This window comes from Molothrus aeneus, chromosome 1, assembly GCF_037042795.1.
Source record: "Molothrus aeneus isolate 106 chromosome 1, BPBGC_Maene_1.0, whole genome shotgun sequence".
In the NCBI taxonomy this organism is placed as follows: Eukaryota; Metazoa; Chordata; class Aves; order Passeriformes; family Icteridae; genus Molothrus; species Molothrus aeneus.
In genome coordinates this window covers 85,192,539-85,201,105 of record NC_089646.1, presented here as the reverse complement: position 1 = coordinate 85,201,105, position 8,567 = coordinate 85,192,539, and the positions used below count along the sequence as shown (strand labels likewise).

General features: G+C 36.1%; 1 long non-coding RNA gene across 2 annotated transcripts; it reads right to left on the bottom strand.

Moving 5' to 3' along the window:
* Positions 1 to 200: 200 nt before the first annotated feature.
* On the bottom strand, positions 201 to 8,013 carry LOC136563007 (uncharacterized). 2 transcript variants are annotated; one of them, XR_010784590.1, is made up of 3 exons: positions 4,397 to 8,013; positions 4,187 to 4,326; positions 201 to 2,897 (listed from the first exon to the last, which is right to left on the bottom strand). It is a non-coding gene; the product is annotated as an uncharacterized lncRNA (long non-coding RNA). The 2 variants fall into 2 exon arrangements; XR_010784589.1 differs by having other exon boundaries at positions 4,187 to 4,306.
* Positions 8,014 to 8,567: the final 554 nt, after the last annotated feature.

The window sequence follows — 8,567 nt, the reverse complement described above, 5'->3', positions numbered from 1 at the left end:
CCCTCCATTTTCCCTATTTGCTTTCTTTCTATGTTTTCATAGGCCTTTTATTTCTTTCTCTTCTGTTATTTTTTCCCTTTCTGTCTTACCCTAATAAATTCCTTCTGTTCTGTCTAAATTTTCACCACAGGAAATAAACAAGTATACACAGCTGCCAAAATAAAACAGAATGGAAGAAACCACACACTTCTGTGAACATGTCAATCTTTGGCAGGATTTATTCATGTGACAATAAAAACAGGTGTCCATATTTTTCTTTCTGCGGAAATAGTGTTGTGCTATTGACAACCAAAACTTTGAAAAATGGAAATCCAGTTCCTTTTTTTTTTCCATTTGTGATAAAGTGATATGCAATCATACCCTTTAAAGCACATTCTTGTTTGATATATTGAGTTCTTAGCAAGTGTGGTGGGGTTTTTTTGTTGTTTTTGTTTTTGGTTTTTTTTTTTTCATGGTGGCATGGATTTAAATTGATAAATGGTACCCAATTGCTAAAGAGTTAACATTTTCTACACAGTTTTGTTGCCTTCCAATACTTCCAATGTAGTGGTGAAATGGCAGTAGAAGGTTGGCAAAGATTCTAAAATTCTTTTTCTTCAAAAAGTGCATCAGTTTTTGATAAGATCAAATGGGTAGCTATTGGTAAAGTTTCTTGGGTGGAAATATTCTGCAGACTTAAAGGGAGAGAAGACACCTGTATACCAATAAAGCAATCTTCTGAGTTTGAATAGGTTCTGCTGGTTTGAACCAGATAGAATTAGAATGTTTTCTAATGACAGGAATGTATAGAGGTGGGTCGAGCTGGCTGAACCAGTCTGACTCAGGAACAGTCTTGAGCTTCCCAGTATGCTCCATGCTAAGAAGTGACAAGAGTGACACGGCACTGCAAATCAAGAGTCAATCTCTTTATTGTCAGAGAACTAACATTCTTCAATGGTATCTTAATCTCTCACCTGAGCCTCACTTAACTACAAGAAGTTAAAATGTACTGCCAAATATAGCTTTGTACATGCAAATAATCAAAAGTGTTTGCTGTAATCTGAAATCCAGATGTTCAGCATGCTGTCTCAAGGGCTAGACCCAGGTGTATGCTTGTAATACACGAAAGTACTTAAGCATTTATCTTATGTATGTATACCTGTTCACGTTTGTACATCCCTGTACAGAAATTATTTGTTATTTAACTAGACAAATGAGTGTGAAAAATCTAAAGGTAATTTTTCATAAAAGACATATAACAGTAGTGCTATCTCTTCCTTTTGATTTGAGTTCAATCGTCTAATCTCCTAATATATAAATTTTTGAATTAGAGTATGATATTTGATAGCAAGTAAATCTTCCTAAACTTGTGCTATATAGCTGTGGCATTCAGAACTCCAGGAAATACAATAATTTAACTCAAAACCGTCATGAATCTTGCATTAGAAAGCACCTTTGACCATTGTGATGCATTACGACTAATAAATAGTAGGTCTGGGAATCTGAAAATATATTAACAAAATATACATTCTTTTATATCTTAATCTTAAAAGGAAATAAACCAAAACATTCCAGAGGTCAGTCTTTCAAGGGCTGCAAGATGGATATTTATTCCAATGCGGTCAAGTACATGGGCTGTAGGGAAATAATTTGCTCAGCAATGGTTACAAAGGAATGTCTGGTATGTCACCTAGAGCACATCCTCACTGTCCTTGTCAGATGTTGTTGCTTGAAAGATTGTTTCTCACAGTTTCTCCTTTCTCCTATCTCTTTAAATACACTCTGCCAGAGGAAATGCACAAATGGTCAACAACCTCCACTTTGTCCTGTTGTGGATCCATTGTGGAGAAGGCTGAAACCAGCTGTCTGGGACAAGACTCATTCTGATCTCCTGCCAAAGCAGCCATCCCTGTAGCCCTCATGTTGCTCAAAGTCTTGCCACCTACACACAATACAAGTGGAATTTCAGAGATGGATTTAGTTTTTCAGGCTTTTTGCAGCCATTAGAATTTGGACATGCAATGTCTTTGGCCATAGAATCATAGAACTCTTTGGCTTGGAAGGGACCTTAAAGATCATATCCTTCCAACAACTCTGCCATGGGCAGGGAGAGTTTCCACTAGACCAGGTGTCTCAATCCCCATCCAACCTGGCCTTGAACACTTTCAAGAATGGGGCATTCACAGCTTTTCTAGGAAATTTATTCCAGTACCCTCACAGAAAAGTATTTCTTTCTAATTTCTGTCTAAACCTACACTCTTTTAGTTTAAAAACATTGCCCTTTGTCTTATCACTATATGTCCTTTTGACAAGTCCCTACAGCATTCTAGGTCCCCTTAAGGTAGTGGAAGGGTGCTATAAGGTCTCCTTGGAATCTGCTCTTCTCCAGGCTTAACAACCCCAACTCCTTCAGCCTCTCCTCACAGATTAAGAGTTCCAGCCCTCTGATCACCATTCATGGTCCTCCTCTGATTGTGCTTCAGCAGGTTCACACACTTCTTATGCTGGGCAACCCAGAGCCAGATGCAGCACTCCAGGTGGAGTCTCAGGAGAGGAGAGGGAGAAGAACACCTCCCTCATCCTGCTTGCCATGCTACTTTTGATGCAGCCCAGGACATGGTTCGTTTTCTGGGATGAAAACTCACTGCCAGCTCATATTGAGCCTCTCATCAACCAACAAGTCCATCTTCTCTGGGCTTCTCACAATCCATTTTCTACCCAGACCATATTTGAGCTTGGAATTTCTCTGACCCAGATGCAGCACCTTGCACTTTGCCTTGTTCAACTTCATGAAGTTCACATGGGCCAACTTCTGCCAGTCAAGTTCCACCTGGACAGCATCCCTTCCCTCCAGTATTTCAACCAGACCACAACCTCGGTGTCATCAGCAAACTTGCACTCAATCCCACTCTGTGTTGCTGAAAAAGATATTAAACAGTATTGGTCCCAATACTGATCCCTGAGAAGCAATGGCTTCAAATCACATGGAATTATGATAAGGGGAAGAACTTTGGATGTATTCTCAGTCCTTAGCTACACTGAGTGAGCACAGTTTTCTTAAATTGAGTGAAACTCTTCCAGTAACACTATTCTATGGATGGTTCAGTGCTTTCAGAGATGGCCCAGTTTGCCCCAATACAAATACTTTTCCTGATATACAAAATTATGAAGATATTTAAAAACAGGAATCAACTTCTCCTTTAGGAACATTTCAGACTGACCATTTTCAGATTGAAAAATTGAGCAACTAATTCAGAATTGCTAGAATATGCACTTGATATGTGGGAAAGTCTGGTACAAACTCCAATTCTAATTGCAGTTTGAAGTTGGTACAAGACTGTGGGTTATTTTGCAGTCTATGTCCTTCCTTCCTTTTTGTAGAAGTTCTACTTTTAGTAAAGATATATTCCTGTGTATGTCTATTATCAAATAAAAGGAGAGACATTATCCCAAGATATTTAGAAAGTTTATACATTTCCAGCATTCTGTTATGATTTTGGGTACATGCCACAATCGGTAAAATGTATTTTACTTTCTTCATCATTCATACTTTTTTCACATAAATTCTAAGGAGAAAGAATGTCTTGAGCCTGAGGAAAAATCATTTATTGGATTTTGTTCATTTAGTATTAAAAAATTGGACGATGACCAAAACATTATATATAGAGAATGACCATTTTTAATGTCTGTAATTTTCAGAGACTTTGCCAGGGTATTGGCAGCAATATAGAATGCTTTGAAGCAAGGCCACTATTAAAAGTACAGTTGTTGGAAACATTTGGTAGTGATTAGATTGTTACCAGCATTTGAAGTTTAAATGAAGGAGAAAATACAATAACAAGATGAATAACCCTGAGAAAGGATTTCTTCCTAAACTGAAATCGTTAAACTCTGAAACCTACCTTTTCAAGGTCCTTCATTGCAATCCATTATCTTTCATTCCCCTTTGTACTACAAAATTGTCAGTTTGATGATATATTACACATAACAATGTCATTACATTGGCATAACATGACAACTGGGACTCATTTGAACTTTTAGAAATTTCTAATCCCTAAAATAAATTATGAACTGAAGACATTTCAGACATTGAAAATAAGTCACTTGTTAGAAAGAATAAGGTTCTCCATACGTTTTGGAGAATTGCACTTTTCTGAGACATTTTCTTTTTCAGTTTTTTTTTCCTCGATGCATATAATAAACTTACCAGGAAATATAATCCATGGATGTCCTTAAGCTTCTTGTCCTTAGGCTTACTGAAGTAATGAGTCCTCCTGTAGACGACAACTCATTTACATCAAATCTCACCACATTTTAGTTAAATTTCCTGGAACCAAAATAAGGATTCTGCCATAATTTTGATCAGAAAAATTGTTAACTGATCCCTTAACTGTTCTTACTTTAATTTTTTTCTTACCTTTAAAAATTATGGGTACTATTTCTCTCTTCCTCCTCTGTTGAACTGTTTTGATTCTTGATTTTGAGTATTCAGTGAGACATATAGCAGACAGGAAATAGCAGACAAAGGAGTTTGGGATCAATTGTGACCACATGTATGCAGCCTCATTGTTTCCATCCTGCTCAACAGCTGTGCATGCAAGCACAACCCTTGAAATGCTGGCGTGTAACTGTAGTGCCTTCTGGTCAGTCACAACTTTTGGACCAACAATTTGCAGCAATGGAAGATGCTTATCTTGATTTTTCTAGGCATATTTCCTTACTGAAGCAGAGCCTATGCAGACAAAATATAGTTTCCAGGAAGAAAAGTCAAGGAAGGCTAATCTCTTTGTGCTGTTAGTGAAGAAGGAATTCTGTGGATCAATTTCAGGTAGAAGACAGCTCAATTCCTCTGAATTGTTTTCTGGAGCAGTATCTTCAACAAGGATATCTTGTCTCAGGAGTTATGCCTGGATGCTCTCTGACATTTGGAAGGCTGAGGGTGTTTATCAGTTTTTTGCATGCTTTGAAAGCTGCAGAACTTCTCTGGAGCTTGCTGGTTGCATGTAGTCACCTGTTTTGGGACAACGCTTGAATGTCGTCGTGTAGCTTCAACCACATTTGCTCTCTTGTGAGAAAAGGTGGTCAATGGGTTTCAGAATAGTGGCCAACTTCATGTTATTATTCAGGTGTTTTGGTTTATAGGAGATTGAAAATTGAACATGAAGCTGGAAGTGCAATTGTAGATATTTTTAGGGTCCTCTGCCGCTAGAATTCTGATGCAAATGGGGTGCCTATTTCTCTTACAAGCTACTTTTTAATGAAGCATGCTGTGCATGTGTCTTGTACTGGAGCATAAACATAACTGATGTCTCTATCAGGAAACGTGTGTTTTCTGCACATTATAATAATGTGACATAAAGGATAGCCAATTCTATTCGAAATGGTTGTGACTGTACCTCATACTAGGTTTGGGGTTTATTTTTAAATTTTTAATATTATTGTTATTGCTCTGTAGTCTATTGTAAAGTTCAGCATACATAAGAAAGATTCAGATTTTTAGTCTCTTGTCTTTATGAATAAATATAAAATTTGTTTTCATTTTGCAGCTAGTATTTTAAACCTTTTCAGAGTTGCATGATGATTCAGCCCAGCTCTACCATTTTGCTGAATTAGCACAGCTAGTAAGGAAATAGCACTTGTTTCAATCAAAGCCCATAGTCTTCCAGATTTTGAGATCTGCTTGAAGTAGCTGTAACATGTGTGCAAAAAAAGTAAGAATGAGTGGCTTTATGGATGCCTTCAGCTTGAAATTTTTTACCTGGTGCTGGAATAGCTTCAACTGACTTTGCCCATAGGCTGCTTGTCCTGCAGAAATATTTCCATGGAGAAACCATATTCTGTGTAGTCTCTTCTAATGTTTTTACTTATATGCTACTTTTTTGCAGATAGCAGCCGATATATTCTGGTAATGTGTGGGGTATATACTCCCTATACTCCCTTTTTTTGTTTTGTTTTTTGGAAAGGACATATGCAAAAGTTTGGCTAAAAGTATTCATTTTCACTTGAGAAAGGATGATCTTAGTATCGCTCTGATGTTTTAGCATGCACTTTGTGCTGATACATTGCCCACTTCACAGTTTAAGGGATATGTGAACAGATGCTCCAGTTGATAGCCTGAAGTATAATGAAGTCTTGTCAGAGTAGGTTGTTATAGGAATAAATGCATTATATCAAGTGTTTCTTCCATTCCATGTTACTTGAAACTGAAATAAAAAATGTTATTCCAATAGCATTCTGTTAGAATTAAATATCTTAGACGTAGACAGAAAATCATAAAAGTCTTTTTTCTTCAAATGCCTGAACAAATATATACAGCCCTGTGGATTCTTTTTAAATATAAAGGTTGGTACATACAAATTGGAAAGAAGGGTATGTGGAAGGCAAAACAATGTGTGGAAGATTGTAGGAGAAGTTGTTCCAAATGAACATCAGGTTGCATGTGTTTAACTGAACTAGAAGGTTATTTCCTTGTGTTGAAACACTAAAAAATCTTTCAGTACCATTTTTCAGGGATTTAAATTTAAGTTTCTATCTTCCTAAAGGCAAAAATCCCCCAAATCTTATATATGTAAACCAAATATTTTTTTCTTTGGGTAATTTAAATCTTAAATAGCTATTTAAAGAATATTTATTGCTTCAAATTTGTGACAGGAAAATAAAGAAAAAAACAAATGAACAAAGAACAAACTCTCTTGTATTGTGGAAGAATCAGTAATAGTAATATTAATAGTGTTAGTAATAAAGTAAATAGTATAATGGTAATTAAGTAAAATTATTAAACATGGACTTCATTTTATCTACTGCTTCCCTTGCATTTATATTCAACCTTCTACTGCTCCTTGGCTTCTTGCAGTTGACATCTTCAGTTGGACATGCAAGTTTTTAGGATCCTGAGTTCATTGACAAAAGCAATATGATGTTAATGGTAACTGCCTCCCCCTCACTGTAGGAGCTGCTTAGGGTCATTTCTATGTTCTTCTAACACACCATGAAAACTTTGCTCTTTCTTTGCAGGTCTGTAGGTCCATGTTAAAGCTGAATTTAGTTTATAGAAAGTGTGTTGCATATACTGGGCACTTCTTGCTTTTTTCCTAGTTACTCTGCATTCCTTTAATTGTCCATAGTTAGAACAGATCTAGGCTCTCCAGAGCCAACCCTGGGTCACTTCTCTTACCATTCCATGCCTGGGTTCCTCTACATTCCACACAGTTTTCAACCTACTTTTAAATCCTCCACTGCCATAACAAACCTGTATTTCTCTGCTTTACACTATTATGTTAGAGCCACGAATATTTTGTTCTACTTGTTGCAGGAGTATATATAGCATTACAGTTATATAATACAGAGTTGTACAAAAATAAAGAAAACTAGTCATAGACACCTGGTCAGGCTTTTATAGCTGAACAATCTAAAACAAAGTTCCAGGCAGGTGAAGAAAAGTACAAATTATTCCTGACAAAGCTAATTTCTGAGTCCTTGCAACATTAGTACAAAACATATGGCCTAGTCTTTGCAATACTGTATTTAATGGGCTATGGGGTTATACTGCCCTCTATTTAGTGCACCTGGAGGGGAAGAATGCAGTTTCTGAATTCCAGTAAAGGAAAATTTCATATTCTGAAAAGACAGAACTCTTACACGTTTTTAAAGTCTGTGGGTTGTTTTTGTTTGTTTGTCTTTCTAAAGTTTTCCTGAATTTCTTTTGTTGGGATGAGATATATGTAGCACCAAGCAGCTTTCATTTCCTTAGATGTGGCATTCATATTCCTTACTTGTCTTCTGATTAAGACTCCTCTTGAATTTATTAAGCTGCTATTTTTTTATATATGTTGCATGTAAATAAAAAGTCTTCTGTGTAATATTTAATACACCATAAAATCCATGACAAGGTTGATTTTATAATTTTTTTCCTTATTTAAAACATCTTAGAAAATAAATAAGGCAAAAACCATGAATTTTTCTTTTAAAGGATGGAATTGACCAATTTGTATTTACAGGCCTGTGTATTCACAGTGTACACACCAAATCATAATATTTCCAGTATTTGTCGAGTAACATATATATAAGGAAAAATTGTGTGATTCTTATATTTCACAATGATTCATACAGAGCTGAAATGAAGTTGAAAAGATGCATTACAATTTTCTAACTCTCTCAATAATCAGTATTGAAATATACATTCTATAATCAGTATTGAAAATTCATTATTTTGCTTGCAATTCCATCCATAATATTAAGAACAGTTTAAGTGTCTTGGTGATCTATCTCTTTAACAAGAGGGTTTAGCCAGAATAATTGCTGTAAGGAGAGATTGTTCTTTGCCTCAAATAGAAGAGCTGGACATTTAGATGGAAATAGCCCATTATTTATACTTTCAGGTTTCTCTCAAAACATATGCTGTAATTAGATACTTAAAGACAAGACTGTGTACTTTAAAACACCACAATCAGTACATGAGTTACTCGTGTTAGTGAGAGAGACATGTCTTAATCTTGAAAGCTCATCTAGATTGCAGTACAGTGATGTATAATCTGCTGATTCAGAGACCAGTTGTCTCTGCAACACATTTTCCATACCTACCTAGGTCC